General features: G+C 50.9%; 1 long non-coding RNA gene across 1 annotated transcript; it reads right to left on the bottom strand.

The window, feature by feature from the left end:
- Nucleotides 1-106: 106 nt before the first annotated feature.
- LOC113622675 (uncharacterized) lies at nt 107-22,325 on the bottom strand. Its single transcript, XR_003433614.1, has 3 exons — nt 17,916-22,325; nt 7,352-7,572; nt 107-1,232 (listed from the first exon to the last, which is right to left on the bottom strand). It is a non-coding gene; the product is annotated as an uncharacterized LOC113622675 (long non-coding RNA).
- Between the last annotated feature and the right edge of the window lie 2,857 nt (nt 22,326-25,182).

Here is a 25,182-nt window from a genome sequence, read left to right as displayed (position 1 = left end):
GCCGCGGAGTGGCTGGGCCCGTGAGCCATGGCCGCTGAGCCTGCGCGTCCGGAGCCTGCGCGTCCGGAGCCTGTGCTCCGCAACCGGAGAGGCCACAACAGTGAGAGGCCCGCGTACCGCAAAAAAAAAAAAAAAAAAAAAAAATGAAATACAGCAGGGCATTGGTGCCCAGCTGGAGAATTCAAGTTTGCTCCGTGCTTGGGGCCAGGACATCCCCATGGCGGGATTTTTTACTTGCTGGGACCTTCCACAGAAGTGCGTTTTTACCATTCTCTGCACCATAAACAAAAACTCTCATGGCAAACAGCTTTCAAAGACAGTTATCTCTAAAAGGAAATTGGGCCTTTATTTTCCCACAAGAAGTTCAAGTAATTGTGATTACTCAGAACTCCCTCTCGACATTCTTGTGAACATTTGAGAAATTCCCAGTGCCTCCTGTTGCCCCGAGTGCGGGAAGCCAGGGATGTGCCGACTCACACAGCTGCACAAGTGCTTTCGGGCTCACAGCAACTGCATAAACTATTGCATAACTGCAATTGTGTGTGTGTGTGTGTGTGTGTGTGTGTGTGTGTGTGTGTGTGTGTTTACTTTGATAATGAGAGGAAATGCAAATTAAAAAGTATTGACTTCTGGTAAAATTATGCCTAGAAAATGACTTTCTACTCTCTATCCCTTCCATCCCCTCAGAAGTCCTCCTCTCAAGATCTCTCCTCCAGGAGCTTAGTTCCCAGAGCGGTTTTCCAGGATTGATAAGGGACATGTGACAATCTATGTCATTAGCTCCATGAGACCTCTACTTTGGGGCTCAAAGTTTCCCTCAGGCCCAGAGATGGATGCAGGGACTCTCCAGGCTAGAAGAGGCTCTGGCCACCAGCCAACTTTCAATGCAAAGTGCAACTCCAGTCACGAAAAAGACCTGGGAAGTCTTGCCAAATACTGAAGACTCTGCCAGAAAAGAATAAAGGGCCTGTATAAACCTGCCCCCATCTCCCCACGGAGAGAGCCAGCTCACCTTGGTTACCTACAACCATGGAGGATGAGCTTATGGGGGCTGGATGTGTCCAGGGGAGACTAATGAGGGATCCAGTAGCCTAAAGAAGGTGTCTGCTCACATGTCCACTACAGCATGCAGGAGGGAACAGCCACCGGACAGCAGAGAATTCCCAGGATTTTCTGCGTAGGTGTATGTTGATCACCCCTTTTGAAGAATTTCCTTTCCAGAAGTATGCTGTCTGTGAAGGGGGAAAAAGAAGTTGTGCCTAATTTCTATCAACAGAGAGAGGAAAATATCATCAATTGACAAAAAGTTTTAATGTCCTTAAAGTTATCATTGGAATCTGCTGCTGATGGAAACTCAGCAGTCTGCATGGGTCTCCAAAGCACCAGGTCTACACAAGTGGTTCCTGGTCCAAGGCCCAGCTGACTTTGCTCCCAGCATCTCCCTACTGGCACTGAGTACCAGTGGCTCCTGACCAGAACCCACAGGAGGATCCCAAACACAACTGTCCATCTTCCAAAGTCATGTGCTCTTCAGTGTCTCCCTAGAAGAGCTCACGGGTCTCAGACCAGATGGGCTCCCCCTGCTTTGCTCAGTGACACTGGTCACCTCAAACTGCATCATGCCAGCATGATGTCCCACAGAAAGAACTGTCCACACCAGCCCGATGCTGCTCAGGGAGCAGGTCTTCTGTGCCTTCTTAGCCTGGCTTCCCGCCCTCCAGGTGAATCTCCTTTCAACACAAACATATACAGCAAGTTTGTCCCTCCCTTCTCAAGCCCTTGATTGGATAAGTTTGGCCTTGTTAGTGAGGGATTCTCCATCCAAGCAGGCACAGTCTACTTGTGAAACAAAGTTTATGTTTAATTACACAAGTAGTAATAATCAGAACACTTCCCAAGGGTGGGGCTCTGTTCCAAGCATTTTGCTTCTATGAGTTTAATCCTTATAACAAGCCATTATTAGCCCTATTTTCCTTGAAAAAAAAAAAAAAAGGCTCACTGAGATTTAGTTATGTGCCTCTTATAGTCTTACACAGCTAAAAACTAATAAAGCCAGTGTCTACACTGACCATGGCCATACATACTGCAGCTAAGCAACACATTAATGCAGGTTCATTGTCTAAAAATAAATAAATAAACAAAAATCCAAAAACACAGAAATATCTGTAGTACAACTTATAGTCCCTCTTTGTCACCCCCTTCCAATTCTCCTTCCTCAGAGGTAACCACTCTGTGTATGGTGTGTGTACATCCTTCTAGATCTGTTTTCTTTCTCCCTTTGGCCACACTGTGCAGCTTGTGGGATCTTAGTTCCCTGACCAGAGATCAAATCCGGGCCCCTTGCAGTGGAAGCTTGGAGTTCTAACCACTGGACCACCCGGGAATTCCCTAGACTTGTGTCTATGTATGATATGGTCTTAGGATTTGGGAGGGACTTTAAATACGTAAACTACACTATATGTGCCATGCTTCTGACTTGTTAGTTTCACTTGTCCATATGCCTTAGAGGCCATGTCCCGTCAGTATATGTAAATCTGCCTCAGTCTTTCAAAGATTTTAAGGATTCCATGGTGTGGATGTACCATAAATTATTTATCTGGTCTCTGACTGATAGCCATTTAGGTTGTTTCTAACATTTTGCTTGAAAAACCATGGTGGGTTGAACATCCTTGTATATGCCTTTGTGAGAATGGCAGAGGGCAGAGTCCCAGAAGTGGAATTTCTAGATCAGGGTGACTCCTCATTTAACTTGTTGCTACTGCCTAATTGTTCTCCAGAAAGATTGGGGTGATTTTCACTGCCCCCCCCCGGGGTGCTTGAGAGCCCCTGTTTTTCCACATCCCCACCAATGCTACTGAATAGTAGCAATCCTTAACATTTTTACTAATCTGATGGATGGAGAGTGAGCTCTCCCTGTTTGAATTTGAATTGACTTTGCTTGAATTTATGTTTCTAGTTCCCTCATTGCTCATCGATTACTAGGCTTTGGATTTCTTTTATCTTGTGCAAGCAATTGCACCCTTCCCAATAATAATCTAAAATGACTCTTTAAAACTCTTTGCTGGGAATTCCCTGGCGGTCCAGTGGTTAGGAGTCCGAGATTTCATTGCCAAGGCCCAGGTTTGATTCCTGGTCAGGGAACTAAGATCCCATATGCCGCATGGCACAGCGGAAAAAAAACAAACAAAACTCTTTGCTGATCTCACCTTTGAGCTTAGGTAGATTCTGCTAAGAATTCTTATCAGTCCTTCCCAGCCCTGCCTGGAGCCACTCCAGGGCTCCTTTCTCAAGGATAAACTTCTGGAACACGTCAGCAATGCCTGCCTTAGGAAGGTTGTGGACTTTTGTCACAGTTGTGACTCAGCCCCGGTCCCTGAAGTCTGAGGCCATCCATGTGGGAAACAATAATTCCCTACGCGCAGACCCGCCGCCCACTCGGCCCTCATCCAGCAGAAGGGCTTTCTCTGCTTTCTTCCCACTGCTCCTTTGCTCCTACCCACCCCTTTACCTCATAATGCTGTTATAAAAATAAAACATCCACAGACACTAAACGATTCAAACAGCACAAAATTATCCCATGAGAATATATGGATATTCATTTAACCTCTGTGCCTCTTCAGAAACGTCTCTGCATAAACATAAATATATCTGCATATAGATTCTTTTTTTTTTAATGCAACTGGAAGACAACTATACATAGTATTCTGCACCTGGCCTTTTTTTAACAATGTATCTCCAAGAATTTTCCATGTCAGCATACACAGATCTTTTTCATTTTGAATGGTCTCTTAGTATGTCATTGATGTGTCATAATTTGTTTATCTAGTCCCCCATTAATAGACATTTGGGTTGTTTCCACTTTTTTGCCACTACAAACAACGCTACTGTGAACAACCTTGAACAAACATCCTTTTGGACGTGTGAAGATGTACGTGCAAGGTAAATTCCTAGAACTGTAACTGCAGGGTCAAACAAAAGAAATGTGTACTTGAATTTTGATAGATTTACCGTGCTAATTTACCCTCCCATCAAGAATCATGGAGAGAGGCTGTCTCCCTGTCCTCTCTCTCACTTGCATCAGGCTTTGTTAAGCTTATAAACCTTCTCCCATCTGATAGGTGAAAAGTGGTATCTCATTATAATCCTAATTTGCATTTCTCTAATTATGACTTAGGAATATGTTGCAAATGTTAAGAAGTCATTTGTATTTCTTTTTCTGTAAACTGCCTATTTATACCCTTTATGAACTATCCTATTTGTTTATAGGAGTTCTTCATAGATGAAGGAAATTAATATTTTTGTTATGTATGGGTGATAGTTTCCCCCAGTTTATTGTTTATCTTTTGTCTGTAGGCTTTTATTATATATAGGTTGCCCTTAGATTCTGGGTTTTCTGTCTTTTAGCAGGTTAGAATTTCACTACACACATTTGGGTGTGCAAGGATTGATTGTTGTACTTCCTCTTCAGTTCTACATTTCAGTCCCCATTCCCCTGAGGTGGCAGACACTTCATCGTGGCAATCCAGAGACTGGCTGGCCCCCTCATCCCCTCAAGCTTCCTGGGGTGGTCCTGAGTCCAGGTGGGCTTACTCAGGGGGAGGAGCTCACTGGATCCTCCAGGCCCGCTGTCCACCTGGCATGCACTGGAATTGCCTGCTGGTCGCTTCTTGTCCGCAAGGCCCTTCCGAGACTGTGCACTCCTCCCCGGCCCTGCAGCGCAGGCGGAGTGCACAGGACTCCTCCGCCACCCGCAGGGGTGCAGAGGCCCACTTGCCTGACGCCCCACTTGGCCCTTCCTGACCTGGACCTTTGCCACCTCCTCTTGGCTCATCCCAGAAAACAGGGTCAGGGCCCCTTCCTCAGGATCCCACCAACATCTACATACATCTCACGACCCCCCAACTCTGCTCCCAAGCCCAGGGACTCTGACAAGCCTCACTATTCCTCCTCAGACAGCTCCCCAGATCTATCTCTGTGCCTTCCATTCCTCTGAGGAGTTGGAATTCTGGACTTTAGAGATCAGGAAGACTTTTTATAGATTTTTCTCCTCTGTCGGCACATCCCTTCCCTGAGGCAGGCAGTGCACACAGAATGGCCAGAAATGTGTGTGTGTGTGTGTGTGTGTGTGTGTGTGTGTGTGTGGCTCCCAGGGAGAGGAGAGGCCAAAGCTCATCAGGAACTCCCAGGTAGAAAGCAGATGGGTGTTAAACCCTGTGCACTGCCCAAAACCCTGTGCACTGCCCAGAGCTGCAACGCTGGCTTCTCCAGACCCGTATCCTCTCAAGCCCCCAGCTGACACAGTCGGCGTTTCTGGGGTCCGTGTGCTGGCGGTGCCCCTTCTCTGGAAGCCCTTTGTGGGCGGGGGTGGCCCGTCTTACTCTCCTTGGTGTCATCCCACCCCATGGGCCTCACACATCTGGGCACTTGGCCAGGTGCGCGGCGCTGAAGCACAGTTGTAACAGGCCAGGCTGTTGTTGTCCTGGGGGTTCTCCAAAAAGGCCACACGGGTGGGGCACCAGTGAGGGGGGTATTTAGGGTGTCCCCCCAAATGGCTTTCTCCTAAAGGCTTTCCTCAGCTGAGCTCCAAGGAACCAGGGGAAGCAGGTTTTCTCCAGAGAGCTCTATCTGCGGATAAGGCCTCCCCACTCGTTTGTCTCCCCAGCCTCCATCCCTGCTATGTTGGGGTTTCTTCAGGCCAGGGGGCTGGACAGTGTAAAGTGACCTCAGACCTGGGGTCTTCAGGAAGGGCAGCTGTAGGGGCGGAGCTTTAGGGAAGGTACCAGGCACCAAGCTTCATTGAACACAATTGACTTCACTCCTCATAGGGCTTTCATCTCATCCCTACCGCACCCCTGGCACCACCTTTACTTTGCCTCCAGCCAAATCAAAGCTCCATCTATAATCCTTCTGGTCATAAGGGACAAGGTCCTTTCTGCAAGGTCCCACATTTCCTGAAAGTGGAGATTGCAATAAAATCCAGCCACCTGCCCACGAGAGGGTCCTCCCCACCCAGGACCCCCTCTCCCTGCCCCTCTTTCTCTTTCCCAGGCAGGGCCAGCTCTCAGGACAGTGCAAACACGTCCTCAGTTGGTCTCCAGTCCTCCCGCCATTTCTGCTTGTCCCCTCCAGCATCCTCCATGAGCTCAGCTGCAACCTGACCTAGTTTTGCTGGCTCCCTTATGCGACCTCAATGCCGGTTACCCACCGAGGCCAAGGCCTTGCTGCCTGTAGATCTTCTATGTTAATTAATCCTCTCCTCAGTAGCATCTCTTTTTTTCTTTGGCTGTGCCGCGCGACATGTAGGATCTTAGTTCCCCAACCAGGGATCAAAGCTGTGGCCCCTGCAATGGGAGTGCAGAGTCTTAACCACTGGGCCACCAGGGAAGTCCCTCGGTAGCACCTCTGAGCAGCACCATCCACCAGCATGCTTGTCTTAGGGCTGAAGGCCCAAATCACAGGGAAATGCAGGCATCAGTGGAGCCCCACCTCTGGAATTGACCGGATGGTCTCTTGACCTCCCTGGGCCTCTTTCTTCATCAGTAAAGTGGTGAAAAATACAGTACTTATCTCACAGGGTGGTGAGAGCTCCATGGGTGACACGTGGGTGTTTATAAAACGCACGCTATTATTCATAGCATTTTGTGAAGAGCATTATTCATTGTAAGTGATCTTGCCCCATCCATCTAGCATAAATCTTGAGTCATATTTTTTTTGGAGGGGAGGGGGGTTTTCTCTACATTTTCTTCTTCTTTTTTCTGCAATTCTTTTTTAAAAATATTTATTTATTTGGCTGCGCAGGGTCTTATTTGCAGCACGTGGGATCTTTGTTATGGCACGCGGGATCTTTTAGTTGCAGCATGTGGGATCTTTTTTTTTTAGTTGCGGCATGCGGAATCTTTAGTTGCTGCCGCATGCTGTTCACATGCCGTGAACACTTAGCTGCGGCCTGTGGGACCTAGTTCCCTGACCGGGAATGGGACCCAGGCCCCCTGCATTGGGAGCGTGGAGTCTTAGCCACTGGACCATGAGGGAAGTCCCCTACAACTCTTTTTTTTTAATTAGAAGGTGGGGTAGTGGTGGCAGTGTTAGAGAGGAAAAACAGTATAGGGTGTGGATGGAAAGATAAATAGGCTATCGGGCAGCCTCGCCTCACAAAGTAGGTGCCAGCAAATTCAGCTGGGACTGAATAAAGTTTGGAAACCTAGTGCTGAGCTCCTGGCCTCTGAGGACATGGACACGAGCCAGCCCCCCACCCCCACCCCGCAGGTGCAGTGTGGGCACTCCCCAGGAGCCTGCATTAGGAAGGCACCCCCATGGACGCCATGGGGCCATCCATGCCCTCTTCCATTACCTTATGTCCCTGGTTTGTCACATCTGGAACACAGGCCACCAGGGAGGGTACTGGGCCCAGGAGACATGTGCTGGCGTCACGGCAGAGCCAGGGGTGAAGGATCAGGTCGTCTCCTGAGAGGGGACAGCAAGCCGGAAGCCCAGAGGACTGGAAGGCCCTTAAGTCACAGTGGTGGTTCGTTTCCCCGTGGGGAAGCAGAGCAGGAGATGCAAGGTCATGAACTGGGAGAGGAAACAGGAGGTTAGAAGCAAACCATAGCTATCGGCACTGCAAAAGATTGAAAACACGCTCAGTTTCTATCAGTGTGGGGAGGGCTAAACCCACAGGGAATATCCATACAAGGGAAGGCTGAGCAGAAAGATGAGAAATTGCATTATGTATTGATGTGAAATAATATCCAAGATATATTATTAAGTGAAAAAAGCAAGATGCAGATAGTGTATAAAATAAGCTATCATTTGTGGTTTTATTTATATTATTTGCTTGACTACGCATAAAATGTCTCTGGAAGGAGTCACAAAAAAACATTTTAGGAAGTTTGTGTTTAATGGTGATGGGGTTCAGGGCAGGCCACCCCCAAATATGATACTTTGGCATATTGATTATTTTGAATTAAAGTTACTTAAGAAATAGCTGGTACAAGAAGGACAGGTACTCTGACCTTCCTCTGTCCCTCTGGAAGCAGGAAAAAAAAAATCTCCCATCTTGGAGATTTTATGCCTACTTTGGTCATTTCTTTGGGTCTCATATCTTTGGGGCCCTGGTACATACAAAATTAAATTAAAGTAGTTTTTCTCCTGTTAATCTCTCTTTCATTAAAGAAGTGTCTCAGAACTTCCCTTGTGGCGCAGTGGTTAAGAACCCACCTGCCAGTGCAGGGGACACAGTTTCGAGCTGTGGTCCGGGAAGATCCCACGTGCCACGGAGCAACTAAGCCCATGTGCCGCAATTACTGAGCCTGTGCTCTAGAGCCCGCGAGCCACAACTACTGAGCTTGCGTGCCACAACCACTGAAACCCACAAGCCTAGAGCCCATGCTCCGCAGCAAGAGAAGCCCACGCGCCACAACAAAGAGTAGACCCCGCTCGCCACAACTAGAGAAAGCCTGCGCACAGCAACAATGACCCAATGCAGCCAAAAATAAATAAATATATTTAAAAAAAAAAAAGAGTTTGTCTCAGCCAAGAACCTAGAAGGGTAGAGGAAAAAATTATTTTCCTTCCTTACAATGGGTACAGAGTTTCAGATGGGGAAGATGAAAAAGTTCTGAAGATGCGTGGTGGTGATAATATGAATTCACTTAATGCCACAGAACTGCAGTTTTAAGTGTACATACTTAAAACTGATTACAATGGTAAATTTTATATTACATTTAACCACAATTTTAAAAACCCCAAACATTTCATTAGTTGCCTGTGGGGAGAACGGAGTGTTCAAGAAAGAGAGGAAGGGAGACTTCCCTGTACATCCTTTTGTAACCATAGAAATCTTTTCAAAACATAAGTAAGAAAGGAACTTCCTTGGCGGTCCAGTGGTTAAGACTCCCCACTTCCAGTGCAAGGGACACTGGTTCGATCCCCAGGCCAGGGACTAAGGTCCTGCATGCTGTACGGTGCAGCCAAAAAAAAAAAAAGAAGAAGAAGAAGAAAAATTAAAAATAAAAGAAGCAGCAAACTGATAGGGCCCAAGGGCAAGCTAAGCCTTACAGGAGGGCTGGCTGAGAGGCAGTGCAGGGTGGTAGCTGGTTCACTGACAGCGGAACTATTTACAAAGATTTAACAGGGGAAGGAGAGCACAGGGGTTGGAGCAGCACCTGGACTCAATAGCAGTGGTGCTCGGCGATCGTACGACTTACTGGAATCAAGGAGAAAATCGGTGGAAGAGGCTGCCTGACAGAGGCTGTGACCTTCCTTCCAGGGTCACAGCCAGTGTGGGTGACCGTGCAGGGAGGGCATCAGGGGAATTAATACAGATGTCTCTCTTCTCCCTCCCTTTGATCTCTCCTGGGCTCCCCACTGGCCAACACTGAAAGGCAGCCAGAGGGCAGGGGCGCTGGCCCGGGCAGGATTGGTCACAGGGGTCAGCCTCCTCCAGACACAGAACCGGGTGGAAAAGGGTGGGGAGAGCATCTGGAGGGACAAAGGGACAATCTCGGAGACAGCTTGCAAGCTGAGGAGCCAGCCTGCCTGGGCGTGTAGCCCAGCTACGTCATTCACTACCTGGGCATCACGAGGTAATAATCGTACCAATGCTAGAAGCTGCTATGAGAATTAAATTTGTTAATATTGACGTAAAGTGCTTAGAATGGTGCCGGGCACAGGGTAAGCACTGTACACGTGAAATGACTGTTACTTATTACAGCCTGCTGTGTGAGGCCTAAAGCTTTCCCTGGCTCCTACCAAGGAAGGATGCAATGGAGCAGGGCTGTTCTCAGGGGCAGGAGGCGGAACCAGCAGTGAGTGTCCGGGTGAGGCCGGCATCTGGGAGTAACAGCAATACCGATTCACTGAGCACCTCTGTCAGCACTGTGCTGGGCCTGCTGTGTCCACTGTCATGAAACCCTCACCACACGTGCCAGCTGGGTGCCAGCTGGGTGGAATCATTGCTCCTTACAAAGGGGGAAAACTAAAGCTTGGAGGGGAAGCCCCTGCCCAAGGGCTCACAGCTAATGAAAACCTTCCTCCCAGCTGGGCTCTCAGTGCTACACTCCCCCCAGTTGCTAAGTGTTCCTGTAGCAAATCAGTCCGTGAAAGATTTACAAGTTGTAATATCAGAATTCAGGCCAGTGGGACTTCCCTGGCGGTCCAGTGGGTAAGACTCCACGTTCCCAATGCAGGGGGTCTGGGTTCCATCCCTGGTTGGGGAACTAGATCCCTCATGCATGCCACAACTAAGAGTTTGCAGGCCGCAACGATGATCCTGCGTGCTGCAACTAAGACCCGGCACAGCCAAAATAAATAAATAAATATTTAAAAAAAAAAAAAAAGGAATTTAGAACAGCCACTATTTCCAGAATCTCTCTGAGCTTACCAGGCACTTATACAAAGGGTAAATTCTCGTTCAAAAAAATTATGGTCAATTAAAAGAGTTGATGAAAAGTGTCTGAAATGTCAAATTTTTAACTTTAAAATGCAAATTTAAAGAGGATTGCAGGCAATTTTATGAAAAATTATAAGCCCATGTTGAAAGTAATGCATTTTTTCAGAAAAATACCAGTGGCATGGTATTTAGAGACAGATATAGTTAAAGTACAGGAATAATATTAAAGTGATGAAAGTACCAAGAATAATTTTTCTTTCATTATTTTAAAATACTGGGATAACCAATATAAACAAGTTTTCTATTTGCTTGAATGTACATGTTATCTTTTAAAATAATTTTATTTTTGAAGTTTTAAAATATATTATTTTATAAACACACAAATATAATAAACCCAATTTCTCAGTCAATACTTAACAAATTTTTAAAGTCCGAGGCCACCTCACATGTGGATGAGTGTGTGGGCCCCTCCTTGCCCCCTGCCCCACCACTTCACAAGAGGAAAGATGATTTTCATCCCTGTTCATGGTAAATATAAATGGACGAATGAGTGGAGGGAAGATTGATATATTTGAAGGACAAATAGACCTAGGTAGAGTGGTGATGAGGTTGGAAAGACAGTTTGGGTTACACGGGAAAGGCTTTGACCGGAGGCTGAAGAGAGGATTTTACCCAAGAAGCAGTACAGAGGCAGAAAAGTGATGTGACGCCACCAGACTGCAAGGAAGATTTATCTCACAAAGGGATGAAGAGAGGTTAGAGAAGGAACTGGTGTCAGGGTCACTATTTGGGGGCTCGAGGTGACAGAGGCTTTATTTTTGGTTTTTTTTTTTAATTTTAATTTTTGGCCACACCATGCAGCTGGTGGGATCTTAGTTCCCTGTCCAGGGATAGAACCCAGGCCCTCGGCAGTGAGAGTGCAGAGTCCTAACCACTGGACCGCCAGGGAATTCCTGACAGCATCTTTAGAAGGGCCTAGAAAGGGAGGCAAGGAAGCCTGAGAGGTGGAAAGGGGACTGGCAGGATCTGGCGGGTGCCCAAGTTGGGGACCTGGGAGAGGGAGGGGTAGGGGGTAAGCCGGCCCCCTTGGCAGTACCAGGGAAGTCAGGATGTGGGGAGGAAGCCTTTTCTCTCTGCATTTCCGTTAAGCCACCTGCTTCCTGAGGGAGGGGGGCGGGTTGCGATTCACCCTCAGGTCACGTCTGAGGCCATCTGAGGCCTCACCCACGTCTGAGGCCGACGTCTCCCCAGTGCCCAGAATGGGGGACACCAAGGCCACAGCACCATCACCTCCTCTGATCCTGGTCCTGTTTCCAGGGTGAGGTTCTGCCCCTCTTGAGATGGGGAGCAATTGAGCCCTTTCTTACAGTCCCAAGACTTCTCCCAAGCAGGCAGTCCCTGGCCAGAACATCCGTCCAGACGTGGTTCTGTACCCATCAGTGTATTTTCAGGGTACCCCGTGGATAACTTCTCAACCACCTGCGACCGTCCTGCTGTGCTGAATCCTCAGGGCCTGAGACAGCACTAGGAATCACCTAGAGATGATTCTAGATCATCTCGATCATCTCTCCCTTGCCCTCTCCAGTCCTGCCTTGAGTGTCAAAGTTCAAATAAAACTGGACATCAGGGAGAAGTAAGACAAACCACAGAGGAAGTGGCCGCCCCGCCCACTTGTGCTCACGGAAGGCATGCTGGGAAAGAGGCCAAGGGACCACACACCAGACACTTCTGTTTCTTGGCTGCAAGGCCAGTGCTGGGCAGATGGGATCTTTATCAGCAAGAATGTAGATCAAGTGGTCAGCAGCCCCTTCCAGCATCACGTGGATGATTTATGATACCTGTGAGCATCAGGCTGCTCCTTAGGCCTTGGTAAGAGAAGGAAGGTCCAGGGGTCGAGCCCCTTGCCTGAGGCAGCCTCAGCAGAAATCTCAGTGAGCAGAACAGAAGAGGTCTCTGCCCTTCTGGAACTCACATTCCTGTGGTAGAAGATACATGGTAAACAAGTATCTAAGATAATTTGAAATGGTGGTGTGCGCAATGACAGAAATGAAAAGCGTGCAGGGAGTCCTTAGAAATCATGGTCAAGGAATTACTATTTCACTTGAAGGAGACGGAGGCATCCGCCGTGTAAGAAGCTAGGGAAAGTCATCCAGGCAGGGGGAACAGAGAGGGCAAAGGCCCTGAGGTGGGACGTAGCTTGGCTTGTTCGGGGACTATAACAGAGACATTTGTGAACTGTGAGAACTACCTAGATTTCTAGCACTAAAGTTCCTAAATGAACCCTTGCAGGAAAGACCATTGTGTTAAGGGTTTATAAGACACGGGGTCAAGAGTACCCAAAGCTCTGACCCTCCAAGGGGCCTTTGCTTTCAGTCTGGATGGCTGGGGAGGAGAAAGAAAATGGTGGTGGTTGCTCCTACCTCCTACCTGAAAATTCTGCCTGGGTGGGTTGTGGTGCCCTGGCTGTGGGTTAGGGGAGAACCAAGCCGGAACCAAGATGGACCCCGTGACCGCCCCCAGCTGCCCCGGCAGCGGGAAGGGTTTGCTCCTCTTCCTTTCTGCATCAGCCCTGAAGTCACAAGCGAGGGGCCAGTGTTTCTCTAAGTAGGGCAGGGTCCTTGGGGGACGCGTGAGGAGACGGTGTACATTGGGGGCCTCTAGAGGCTTGGGTCATTGCTGGGGAGTGACAGGTTGTTGCTAGAGGCTTGGGCCTCAGAGAAACCCCTGGCTCTGCCCACCTTCCAGAGTTTCGACAGAGCCTGGAATCACTCTAGGGGCAAGGGCCGTGCATCTGCCAACATCCGTCCAGCTCTCCTCAGCCACAGGAGCCCAGGACCAGCAGCAAGGAGGTGGGAGCCAGGGGTGCAGTGGGAAATGGGGCTGTGGCCAGTGGAAGCCTTGGGACGTGCATGGGGCAGGAGAGGGCCTTGAAGACCTGGGGACAGGCTCCTCAAAAGCAAAACCACTTGAAACACCCCAGCTGGGACAGCTGAGGCCCCTGTGGCCAGCCCCCGACAGCCCCGGAGGCTTCTGCTGTAGAAAGCCGTGGCCAGCGAGGGCAGCTGCCCACCCCTGCACAGGGCCCAGGATGGCTGAGGGCTTAGGGGTCTAGGGACAAGGGGGTGACTCGAGAGACAGCCACTCCAAGGCCTCCCCTGAGCTCTGGGACCAGCCCCGAGCTCAGGCCTCCCCATCTGGGCTCTGTTTCCCTCTTCTGTTCGCGGCTCTGACTGTTCCCCCCCACCCCCCCCGGGTGAAGGGAGGCTGGGAGGCTCGCCTGCCCTGAGTCGCGGCCAAGCTGTAGAAGGCAGGGCCTTGGCAAGCACACAGTGTCGCCGCTCTGGGAGCAGCGGGGCTAATTATACTCAGCTGGCGGCAGTGGCTTGGAGATGGCTGGGAGTTTCCCAGCTCGCTGGCTCGCCTGGCCTCCTGTGTGGTAAACACTGCAGGGAGGTGTGGGGACAGAGGGCGGGGAGGTGCGGGCAGGAGCCCGAGCCAGGCCTTGAAGGGGGGCCAGGTGGGGCAGCCCGACCAGTCGCTGACTCCAGCTAGGAATCTCACTTAGAATCCGTGGCCGTGGGGCAGGTCCAGCCCTCTCCGGGGTCCCAGGCGCAGGGTCCTCCTGCGGGGTGGGGGGCCCTAGATCCAGCCGGCTGGCATATGGTGGAGCACGATAGGATGGAATGCTTGGGGAAGGCCCAGAGAAGGGGCCTGATGGAGAATGTACTGTCCGCCTTTCCTCTTCCTGCCAATCTTGGGGACTTTCCTGGGGTCAGGGCTGCTGTGTACAGCCGTGCAGGTGCGGACTGATCCAGCCCGTGCTGGCTGTGACCATCCGGACAATGGGTCACCTTTATCCGAAGCCCACAAGGGCCCTATGCAGGCCGGTACCTGGTGCCCACAGGCCAGGGTCAGAGGGGGGTTGAGCATCAGAGAGGAGCCCTGGGCACTGGGGCAGCTGCTGGCCTGGGAGCCCTTCCCCTGAGGCTAGGGTGACACTTTCAGGACTGCACATCTGGCCTGGCGATCAGCGCCTCAGGCTCCAGGGGTGAGCTCTCAGCCCAGGAGGTGAGTGGCAGGCTGGCAGAGTAGTCTGAGGGTCCTGGCTGAGGAAGCCCAGACCCCTCGCCTATTCCCCAGGCTGTTTGCTTCCACGTCCTCCCCTGCCTGGGTACGAGCCTCTGCCACTGTGGCAGGTCACATCCAAACCAATCATATTTCATCCCGAGTGGCTTGAGTCACACAGAATTGGAATGAGGGGTGAGCCTGTGAAAGTGAGATTCAGAAGTCAGTGTGGTACCTGCATTTGACCTGAAAAATGTAGACCATGAGGCTAAATTACCTGTCAACTGAGTCCACTGGGGCAGGACCAATGATTTTATGTCACACCTCTCCTTACACAATTCACAAGCATGTTTAGATTCACAAACACTAATCTCGAAGCCCTATTCACTCAGTCAGTAAACATTTAGTGAACACGTCCTGGGTCTCACTCACCATCATGTCTGAAGACTCAGTAGGGAAGCAAATACGCCCTGTGCTCACTCACATTCTAGACAAATCAGAAAACCAAGAAAGCAAGCAGAATAACTGCAGATGGCAATAAGCATCACGGAGGAAATAGGCAAAGTTGAGAGCAGTGGGCCGACTGAGCTGGCCTTGCTTCACCTCTGAAATGAAATAATAGAAAACCCACCCAAATCCTGTCAGAGGAAAAACAAGCCTTGAACCACCTCCAGACCACAAGCCCAATTAAGAACCCCCTTCCCTGCACACCTACTCCCAGCTGCGGCTGCTTCCAGAGGTGAGGCCTGCAGGGCTGGCGGGAGGCCCTGGGCGTGAGGGACAGGAGGGACGTGCCACCTCGCCACAGGAAGGGGACATCAGTGCTCCGTCAGGGTAGCACGAGGATTCATAGAAAAGGTGAGGGAGGGCTTCCCTGGTGGCGCAGTGGTTGAGAGTCCTCCTGCTAATGCAGGGGACACGGGTTCGAGCCCTGGTCTGGGAAGATCCCACATGCCGCGGAGCAACTGGACCCGTGAGCCACAACTACTGAGCCTGCGCGTCTGGAGCCTGTGCTCCGCGCAACAAGAGAGGCCGCGACAGTGAGAGGCCTGCACACCGCGATGAAGAGTGGCCCCCGCTCGCCACAACTAGAGAAAGCCCTCGTGCAGAAATGAAGACCCAACACAGACAAAAATAAATTAATTAATTAAAAAAAAATTTTTTTTAAAGCTAAAAAAAGAAAAGGTGAGGGAGCTAAGGCCAGTTTTGAAAGATGGATCCAAATTTTGCGGCCTGGCCAGAGGGAGAGGCCTCCTGGCTCGAAGTGTAGGAGGAGGTGGGTGCAATGGGGTGGGGCGCAGCAGAAGGGCACCGCCGGGGGAGGCGGGGAACGCGTGCCCAGCCCTCTGCGGCTCTCACGGGGCTTTCCCATGCCGTCAACCTGGCCAGAGGCCCACGGGGCAGGGTCCAGGCAGGGCTATGAGCGTGGAAGTCTCTGGAGAGGGGCCCCTGCGAGGACAGGCTGCTTCTCAGGCCTGGCCACTCGTTCCTCTGAGGAGAGCTCCAGGAGAAATGCTGCTTTTCCTGAATATCTGGTCGTGAACACAGACATCCAGGGGCGGGGAGCTGCTGGGGAAGAGGAAATGGACTCTCCGTACGGAGCCGCCCCCAGTCTGGCTCGGCCTGAGCACACAAGGAAATGGTTCCTAAATTGAGGGACAAGAGTCAGTCATCTGGGGCAGAGGGGCCTGTTAGCCACACTCCCTGTCCTTCTTCGTCTCCTAGAACATCTAGGGCTGGAACCAGGATCGTGTGATTTTAACAAGCACCCAGGCGATTCTGCTGCAGGCAGCGGTGGGTCCAGAGCCCTGGAAGCTGGGCCTACATGGCATGGCAGCCAGGAGGAGGCTGGGATCCGGTGGCTTGCTGTGGGTCTGGCAGCTCCTGAGAGCGCAGGACTTTTCCTTTGATCCATATCAGTTCCACACCCCACTCTGCCACCAGGTCTCAGAAGGGGCTCATCTTCTCCCTGGGATCCTCACCAGCTCCATCTGTGCTCCAACAGACAAACAAAGGCTAAGCTAGTCTCGAGAGCCCCCCTCCCCCATACTCTCAGTAATGTTTTATTTCCACCAGGAAAAAAGCCCAAACAAAGCACACATGAGGATTTGTGGTTCCTTCCGGTCTGAGAAGCCAAGGCTGAAATGCATTTTGCCTACACGTAAGTCCTGGGCCTCTCGGCGCTCACAGCTGATGGAGATGTTGTCAGGACAAAGCTGAACATTCCAGAAGAAAGGCTTGAAACCACCAGGCAACAGGGAGGGCGCACAGCTGCTGAGAACCTTTATCCGAAGCTTAACGCCTCTGCCCACCCCCATATTAGGCCACAGAGACGGCAGGCAGGGGTGAGCAGCAAAGGTGGTGAGAAAAGTCGGAAGAGGATGGAGCGGTCCCAAGGGGGACCTCGGGAAGGTCAAGGATGTTGCCTTCAACCAGCCACCCTCTCCAGGGTCAGAGGTGCACAGCTCTTGTCTGGGGGCAGATGCGCCTCCTTTCACAAGCTTTCAGGCCTCAATTACGATTCATCCCCTCCTGTGGTCTGTCTCCTAGGTCGTGACCTGAAGCCCACTGGGGTGCAGTGTCCCTTCTGTGGGGCTGCCCCAAGGCCCTCACTGAGGGGCTGGGCAGACGAGGCCTGTGTTAGGACTTGCCAAACTGCACCAGTATCTCAGCATCCTTTGTGGGAGACAGAGATTTTGCCCTGATAATTCCCTCCCCTTTCCAGCCCTAGTCCTAGCCCTGGCCTGTAGCCTTCCGTCCCCTAAGAGCTGCTGTGGGGAGAGAGGAGGGACCGCACTTCTGAAGGGAGACAGGCCTACGTGCTCAGTCCCAGAGCCCTAAATCCTTCCCTGCTCTCTGGCTGGTGAGAGCCACATAATGGGCCACATGAACAAATGCAGCTGGATAATACCACCCAAAATGAGGCCAGTTCTCCCTTGCACTCACAAGGCAAAGTTACTTCGGCTTGCCTTCTTATTAGGCCTTATACCTCATTTGGTCTGTGTCCTAATTTGGAGGCTTAATGTGAAAACAGGACAGCTTCACCTGCTCTATTATTCTTTTTTATTCTTTTTTTTAATGTTTTTGGCCACGACGTGCGGCTTGTGGCATCTTAGTTCTCCGACAAGGGATCGAACCCAGGGCTTCGGCAGTGAGAGCCCTGAGTCTTAACCACTGGACCCCACGGCTCTACTATTCTTATCCAGTCAGTCCCAGGCCAATCCAGAAAGCTGAGCTTTCAAATACCTGTGGTTTCTAGGGGCCTCAAGGGAGTCTCTGGGCTCCCATTTATAGGTGCAAAGATGTTATGGGACTTGGAGTTCGGAGCTGAGAGAGAATGTGGAGGTACCGGCTTTCACAAGGTGAGGGCTGTGTATTCTGGTTGACAGCAGCCCCGTAAATGGGAAAGACCCCACGGCCATTGAATTCCAAACACACCTGGCTTTGAATCACCACCTACCACTTGTGTGACTTCGGTAGTCCCTCTGAGCCTCCATTCCTCTCCCGGACAATCATGGCCCCATCATGGAGGCAGCGGCTGCAAGACAAGAGGAGAGCCGGGACGGGTCACATTCTCCTCAGCCCCTCAGCCCCAGGACCCTGCGTGATGGTGAGGAGAGGGGTGGGAAGAGCTGAGAGGTTTTTGTCGTCACTGCATTCTGCCTCGGACACTTCACGCTGCCCTACCCCACCCCATTCTCCTCTGGAGGTGGCAGCCCTCACCCCGGCCTCCTGCCCTATGCCACTGGGGGTGCAGGGCATCAGGCCGCTGTGACCGCGGGACGTAGGTCAGGGCCCAGCTCCCAGACGCTGTACAGACAGGATCAGCTGCCCTCCTCTGTCCCCGCATTCATCACTCCCCAGGACTGTGGGCCTTGGAGGTGTTTGTCCCTGTGTCCTCCCTTTCTGCTCCAGACAGGACAAGGAGTTTGAATTAGATAAACAGAGATAAACAAATGCTAAACACAAACACAAACTTTATCCAAACCATTTTTATATATTAAACAGAAAAAAAAAAAAGGGCCTGGGAGTGTCTGAGGGTCTTGTGTGGCCTTTCTCTGGGTTGAACTTGGTTCCCTTAGACAACGTGCCAAGGCTTTGTCTGGCCCCGAGGCCCTGCTGCGGCTGCGGCCTGTTGTTGTCAGCTGGAGAGGGGGCACCGAGGGGTGCTGTTCCTTCCTCCCCGGGTCTCTGGGAGACAGAGACCGCTGTGCTCAGCGGGCAGCCACAGGAGCACATTTGCATTATTTTGTGACAACAAGCAAATTTCCTGGAGGGGGTTTTTGGAAGAGCTGGGAGCCGCCCAGAGGGAAAGCTGAAGGAAACAGGAGAGCAGGAGGCCAGGAGGAAACAGGCCTGGGCAGAGGCAGAATCTGAGGCTGCAGGCAGCCGGGGAAAACAAGGCCTTGGCCTGAGGTTGGGCTGAGGGGTATCTGGGGCCCTGACTCCCTCCTCTGTCCTTTCGAGCTGCAGAGGGGAAGCCCGGCCTGAGCACGTCCAGGCAGGGGTGCTACTGCCCGCGCTGACCTGCAGGAAAGCTTGCCCAGCCCAGCAAGCTTGTCGGTGGCAGGATAATGATCTGAGGAGGAGCCAGGCAGGCTGCAGAGTCAGATGGAAAATTCCCACAGCGCTCCTGCACCTGAGCTGCACCCGGGGGAGAGGCACCAGGCACCAGCTCCATGCAGGCCCTGACTGCGTGACGGTTGGCAGGGCAGACGCTGGGGGCAGCGGCAGCTGACCAACTTCAGGGGAGGGGGGTGGAGACTCGGTCTCTGACCTTTCTCTTTATTCTTGCACCTTGGGAACTGGCCTGACTCTGGGCTTGGTTGGTGTGCTTATTGGGTAGGGATGGGGAGACCATCAGGAAACGAAAGAAGACAGACCTGCTTTCTGCATATAAAGGAGGTCCCACAACCCTCCAAAATCGGCTGAGAGTCGGAGAAAATGGGCCGCGTTTGTTTAAACAAATCAAGCAGCATTCCACAAGCGTATCCAGATTTTAAACTTAAGTCCCTATTAAAGCTCAGGTGCAGACACTCTCCGGTTGGATTGATACTGATGACTATAAGCCTTTGCTGGGCCCGGGGCCTCGAGGAAGAATGTCCGTGGGCACCTGCTGTGTGCTGGCGCCTTCACATAGAGCCTCTTGTTCAGTCCTTGCTGGGAAGAGCCCCGCCAGCAGGACATACTTGATGTGGTACGAAGCCAGACTGGAAGGCTCCTAACCAGTGTTCTCCCCCAGCTTCTCCCAGAAAGCCAGGCTAGAGCAGGCTGTTTCGAGGCCCTGGAGATGCAGGTGTTTCCCACTAAGTCTCCAGAGCTGGCGCCTCACATTCCCTGTGTCCCAGGAAGATGAGAAGGACCCAGGTGGCAGGAAGGGTGTCCTCTGGACACGTGGCTGGGAGCCCAGCAGCCTGGGTGCCAGGTCCAGGAAGGCCTCCCCATCCCTGGGTGACCCAGTCAGAGGGAGGAAGGAAGGAAGCCATACAAGATAGGATTTCCCCACCCCAGGCCTGCAGTCTTCCTGGCTCCAACCTCCTGATAGGCAAGCTGGTTTGTTAGTTGACCTGTGTAGTTTTCCACAGGTGACAAAAGCCACTGGCAAGTTGCAAAATTCTCCGGCACAGGTGGGCTTCAAGAGGCCACAGTTTTCCAACAAGGATATAAAGAGAAGGTGGAAGAGCTCTGGACGTTCTGTCAGAGCGACTTTCTTCAGGGTCCCCGACTGGGCCCAGAGCTACAGAGAGGAACTGGGCAGCGCAGGTTTCCATCTCTCCACCCCTTTCTGCTGCCCCAGGGCTCCTCCACGTCTGCCCCTCCCTCCCAGCTAGCCCTGACTCACGCTCCCTGGGCGCGGCACCTGCCGTCTGGCTCCCCTCCACTGACCCCGCCCTGGTCCCCAGGACACCCCGGCTGAAGATCCTGGCGGAGGGCACGCTCGGGGGCAGGCCAGGGGCCTCACAGCTCCGTGCTGCAGGGGTGGGAGCAGGGTGGTGCAGCCCAGCTGAACCAGAGCACTAGGGCTCTTGAGGTCTCTGCAGGCCCCAGGAGGAGAGGGGAGTGGGAACCCACCCAAGTCCAGGTTCCCCTCAGAGCTCCAGGAGGCGGTTTTGGTTCATGGCAGGGTCAGAAGCAGCTTGCTGTCCGATGCCATCTTCTCCAGCAAGAGAAGGCTTGAGGCAGGGCAGCCCTTGTCCTGAAGGCCAGGGACCCCCATGAGGAAAGTTCGCAGCCTGTGTGCGTTCGTCTTGGGCAAATAAGCAGCGGAGGGCCCAGGAAGGAACCTCTTCACCCGGAAAGAAGCAGGAATTTGGCTCACAGGCTGAACCGCAAATTCGGTTTTGCAGGTTACCCAAGGCCACACCTGCTCAGCTCTGGCTGAGGAGGGAGGGTTTTTTTACCTGGCTTCTGCCTTGCTGACCCCATTACTTGGGTGAAAATGTTCTCAGGAAGTCATATTTTGGAAGGTCAGTGTGCTTTCAAAACTTGGAAGCATTTAAGAGCCATTCTGAAAGAGCTCACCAGTTCCTGCTGAGAGACAGTAATACTGTTCTTTTCTGCACTTTAAATGTTTTATGTCATTTAATTCTCATTGCATTTCTTTGAGATGGATCCTATGATTATATCATTTTACAGAAGAGAAAACTGAGACTGTAAAGTACTCAGCTGTGGATTGAGAATTGAGAGAGGCTCTTTGCTGAAGAGTTGAAGTCCCTGGCACTTGAATCAGGGATGGAAGCCTGGGGATGCAGGTGGCCCTTTCCCCACCTCTCTAGTCAAATGTCTCTGTCACCTGGGTCTCCTTGAGGCCCAGTTTGAAATGGAGCAAATGCAGAGTTGGGACTCTGGTGCTGGTGTGCAGCCTTTGGGAGCTGTTGGCCGTGACCTTTTCAGCAGGAATCTCCCCACTTCTGGTTTTGCTGTGTTGTCCAGTGTCCAAGTGCCTGGACAGAGGTTCATGTGACTATTTCTCTCTCTCGCTGGAAAGCCCCTCCCTCCAAGGCCATCAGCCCCGCCCCCTCCCCCCTACTTTGTGTCTTGGGACTGGGGTTTTTCAGAAATGTGAAATTAGCAGTGAGCACCTGGAGCCCTTCTTGCTTTAAAAGAAGCTGCATTATACCCTGTTTTACAGTGACATTTTGTTTTTTAAGAACACGGAGAAGAAAAGAAAAGAAAAGAAGAAACCAGAAAGGAATCTCCACGTAGTTTGTGGAAGGAAAGGAGCATACTACGTATATTATAATTTGGAGCTGTTAGAGGCATCCTCTCACTAGCCCTGGGCAGGTGGCTGCCAGTCCCGGGGGGTGCCCCTAACAGAGCTTGTCTGGAAGGAGGCCTGGAGGCTGTTTTTGCACAAGAGGACTTCATGCCCAATCTGCTTCTGTGAAGGGGCAAACCCTCACCCTGCTGGATGCAGACAGGATGCAAAGCTGCCACAAATCTCTCTCAGCTCACTTGGAGGAGATACTCTGCAAGAGATGCGAAGGCCAAAATTCTTAGTCCCCGGAGAGACTTAGCCCGTGTTTCCTTGTTCATCACTGTGTCCCCAGGCCCCAAGGCAGGGTCTGACTTGTAGGTGGCCCCAAATTTTTGCTGATCAGTCAGAGCTAAGAGGACTTTCCCTACATTGACAGGAGATGGTTCAATCACATGGCCCTTGCACAACAGCACTCCTCCCTGAGTCCTTCTTGAAGCACATTTTCTCAGGTGGCTGCTGGACACAGAGGCGCAGAGAAGCTGATGGCCTCCTCCAGGTCACCCTGCAACAGTGAGTCTCTACAGCCATTCTATCAGGATCAATGAGCTACTTTTTTGGAGTGGGGTGATTTTGTCTAATGTTGTGTTCATTCAAAACTTAGAGCTTGGGCTTCCCTGGTGGTGCAGTGGTTGGGAATCCGCCTGTCAATGCAGGGGACACGGGTTCGTGCCCTGGTCCGGGAAGATCCCACATGCCGCGGAGCAACTAAGCCCGAGCGCCACAACTACTGAGCCTGCTCTCTAGAGCCCGCAAGCCACAACTACTGAAGCCCGCGCACCTAGATCCTGTGCTCCGCAACAAGAGAAGCCACCGCAATGAGAAGCCCGTGCACCACAACGAAGAGTAGCCCCTGCTCACTGCAACTAAAGCCAACACGCAGCAACGAAGACCCAACACAGCCAAAAATTAATTAATTAATTAGTTGTTTTATTTTTTTTAAAAAGAGCTTGACCCGTATCACTTAAGAAACACCAGGATGGGCTTCCCTGGTGGCGCACTGGTTGAGAGTCCACCTGCCGATGCAGGGGACACGGGATCGTGCCCCGGTCCGGGAGGATCCCACGTGCCGCGGAGCGGCTAGGCTCGTGAGCTGTGGCCGCTGGGCCAGCGCATCCGGAGCCTGTGCTCCGCGACGGGATAGGCCACGGCGGTGAGAGGCCCGCGTACCGCAAAAAAACAAACAAAAAAAGAAACACCAGCATGGCCATCTTCACAGAATTTTTTTCCCTTTGGTCTTAGTGGGAACTTATGTAAGCTCCCAGAAACAAGTGTCCACCAGGCCCTTGGAGGCTGCCTAAGGATTATGGCCCCAGTTGTATGACCTAGGCAAACCCGGCTCTGATGGGAGTTGTCAACTAACCAGCTAGATCCAGTTGATAACCGAGGTGCTGCTCTCAGCCTTATCCCTGGAAAACCCCAGCTTGGGCGGGCACTCTGAGGCTGTTAGCTGGGGCTCCCCCCAGTTCATCCCTACTCTGCCCAGGGAAACCAGATCTTTCCTGTTCTTCTTCTGCTTCTCCTTTTCACCCTCATTCCAGTGGCCAGTGGAGGTTTAATCACTACAATTCTCGGCAATTCTTGTGATAGATCAAGGCAGGGGGCCAGGACTCTACACTTGGGAAAAGTTCCCCTGGTGGTTCTGATGTGAATCCCTGGCTAAGAACTGCCAATCTAGCACATTTCAGTTTAAAATGCTTCACTGCTTACGCTCATGGGATGTGGGCATAGGAAAGAGGTGTTACAGAGATTTCAAACCACACCGATCTCGGTGATTTCCTTCTTGCGTAGAGGGGTCATGGGGCAAATCATGCTTATTGTTCCCCAGGAGGCTCTTTTTGAGTCAGAAGCAAACACCAACACCTGATGGTGTGCTTTCATTTAAGGCCAAGGGAGGCCGTTTCCTAGGGCTAGAGGGGGGGCCGCTAAAATCTGAGGTCAGTCAGATGGATAACAGGTGAGTAGGGTGAGATTGTGCAGCCAGGGAACTTTGGAGGCAGCTTTCCCCCTGTGGAGGCACCCTCGCTGCGGGTAGTGCCCACGGCTCTGCCCCGGTAAATGGGAATGCACTTCACGCATGCGCAGAGTTTTGGCCACCTGGGTTAGCGCTTCTCTGTGGTCTGGAACTGAGGAAAGCGAGGGTCACGCGTAGGTTTTGCGCAAGGAGGCTTAGGAGGCTTGACCAGCACGTGAGCAAGGCTCCTCACCAGGTAATGCTGGGATGTGCAAACACTTCAAAAATGGGTAAGAATACCCGTACCTTCACTGTTGGTATTTTATTGGGAAAATTTGGCCCTGTTTCTCTTAAAAGGACTAAAAACTTTAATCAGGTTTAAAAAAAAATTCGTGCTTTTCAGTATAGTTTTTTAGAATTCAGGGCTTAATTTTTGCCTGATTCTATGATTAATAACTGATCTATTGAAAAACATTTTGAAAATACATTTAAAAATAAGAAATGAGAAATTATTCATAATCAGTATGAACATTTTGCATTTAAAAAATTAATAGGCATTTTTTTTAGAATAGTTTTAGATTTACAAAAAAATCTAGCAGTAATTGTACTGAGTTCCCATTAACACCCACCTCCCCCCACACACGTTTTCCCTATTATCAGTATCTTGCATTAGTGTGGTACATTTGTTACAATTAATGAACTAAGATTAATACATTATTATGAACTAAAGTCCATAGTTTATTCTAGGGTTCACCATTTGTGTTGTACCTTTCTTTCCTTTTTTTTTTTTTTGGTCAGGCCACGCAGGTTTTGACAAATGCATAATGCCCTGTATCTACCGTTACAGTATCAAATAGTAGTTTCACTGCCCTAAACCTGTGCTCCACCGGTCATCGCTCCCCACTCTCCCTCAGTCCCCTTCCAAACTCCTGCCAACCACTGGTCTTTTTACTGTCTCTATAGTTTTGCCTTTTTCAGAATGTCTTATAGTTGGAATCATACAGTGTGTAGCCTTTCCAGACTGGCTTCTTTCACTTACAAGATGCATTTAAGTTTCCTCCATGTCTTCTGTGGCTTGATAGCTCATTTCTTTTTAGCACTGAATAATATTCCATTGCCTGGGTGTACCACAGTTTGTTTTCCATTCACTTATTGAAGAATATCTTGGTTGCTTCCAGTTTGGGGCATTTATGGATACAGTTGCTATAAACATGTGTGTGCAAGTTTTTGTGTGGGCATAGCTGGATCTTACAGTAAGAGTGTGTTTACCTTGGTAAGAAACTGCCAGACTGTCTTCCAAAGTTGTTGCATTTTGCATTCTCACCAGTTGCTGCTGCTCTGAAGCATTATCAACATTTGGTATTGTTGATTTCAAAAAAAAAAAAATTATCCATTCTAATAGATGTGTACTGTGGTATCTTATTGTTTTAATGTGCAATTTATGAGGACATATGATGTTGGACGTTCTTTTCATACAATTATTTGCCATCTGTATATCTTCCTTGGTGAGCTGTTACG

The sequence above is a fragment of the Aethalodelphis obliquidens genome, unplaced genomic scaffold, assembly GCF_003676395.1.
Source record: "Aethalodelphis obliquidens isolate GAN/ISIS:26980383/991018 unplaced genomic scaffold, ASM367639v1 scaffold10, whole genome shotgun sequence".
Taxonomy (NCBI): domain Eukaryota; kingdom Metazoa; phylum Chordata; class Mammalia; order Artiodactyla; family Delphinidae; genus Aethalodelphis; species Aethalodelphis obliquidens.
This window is presented reverse-complemented; position numbering and strand designations above follow the sequence as displayed.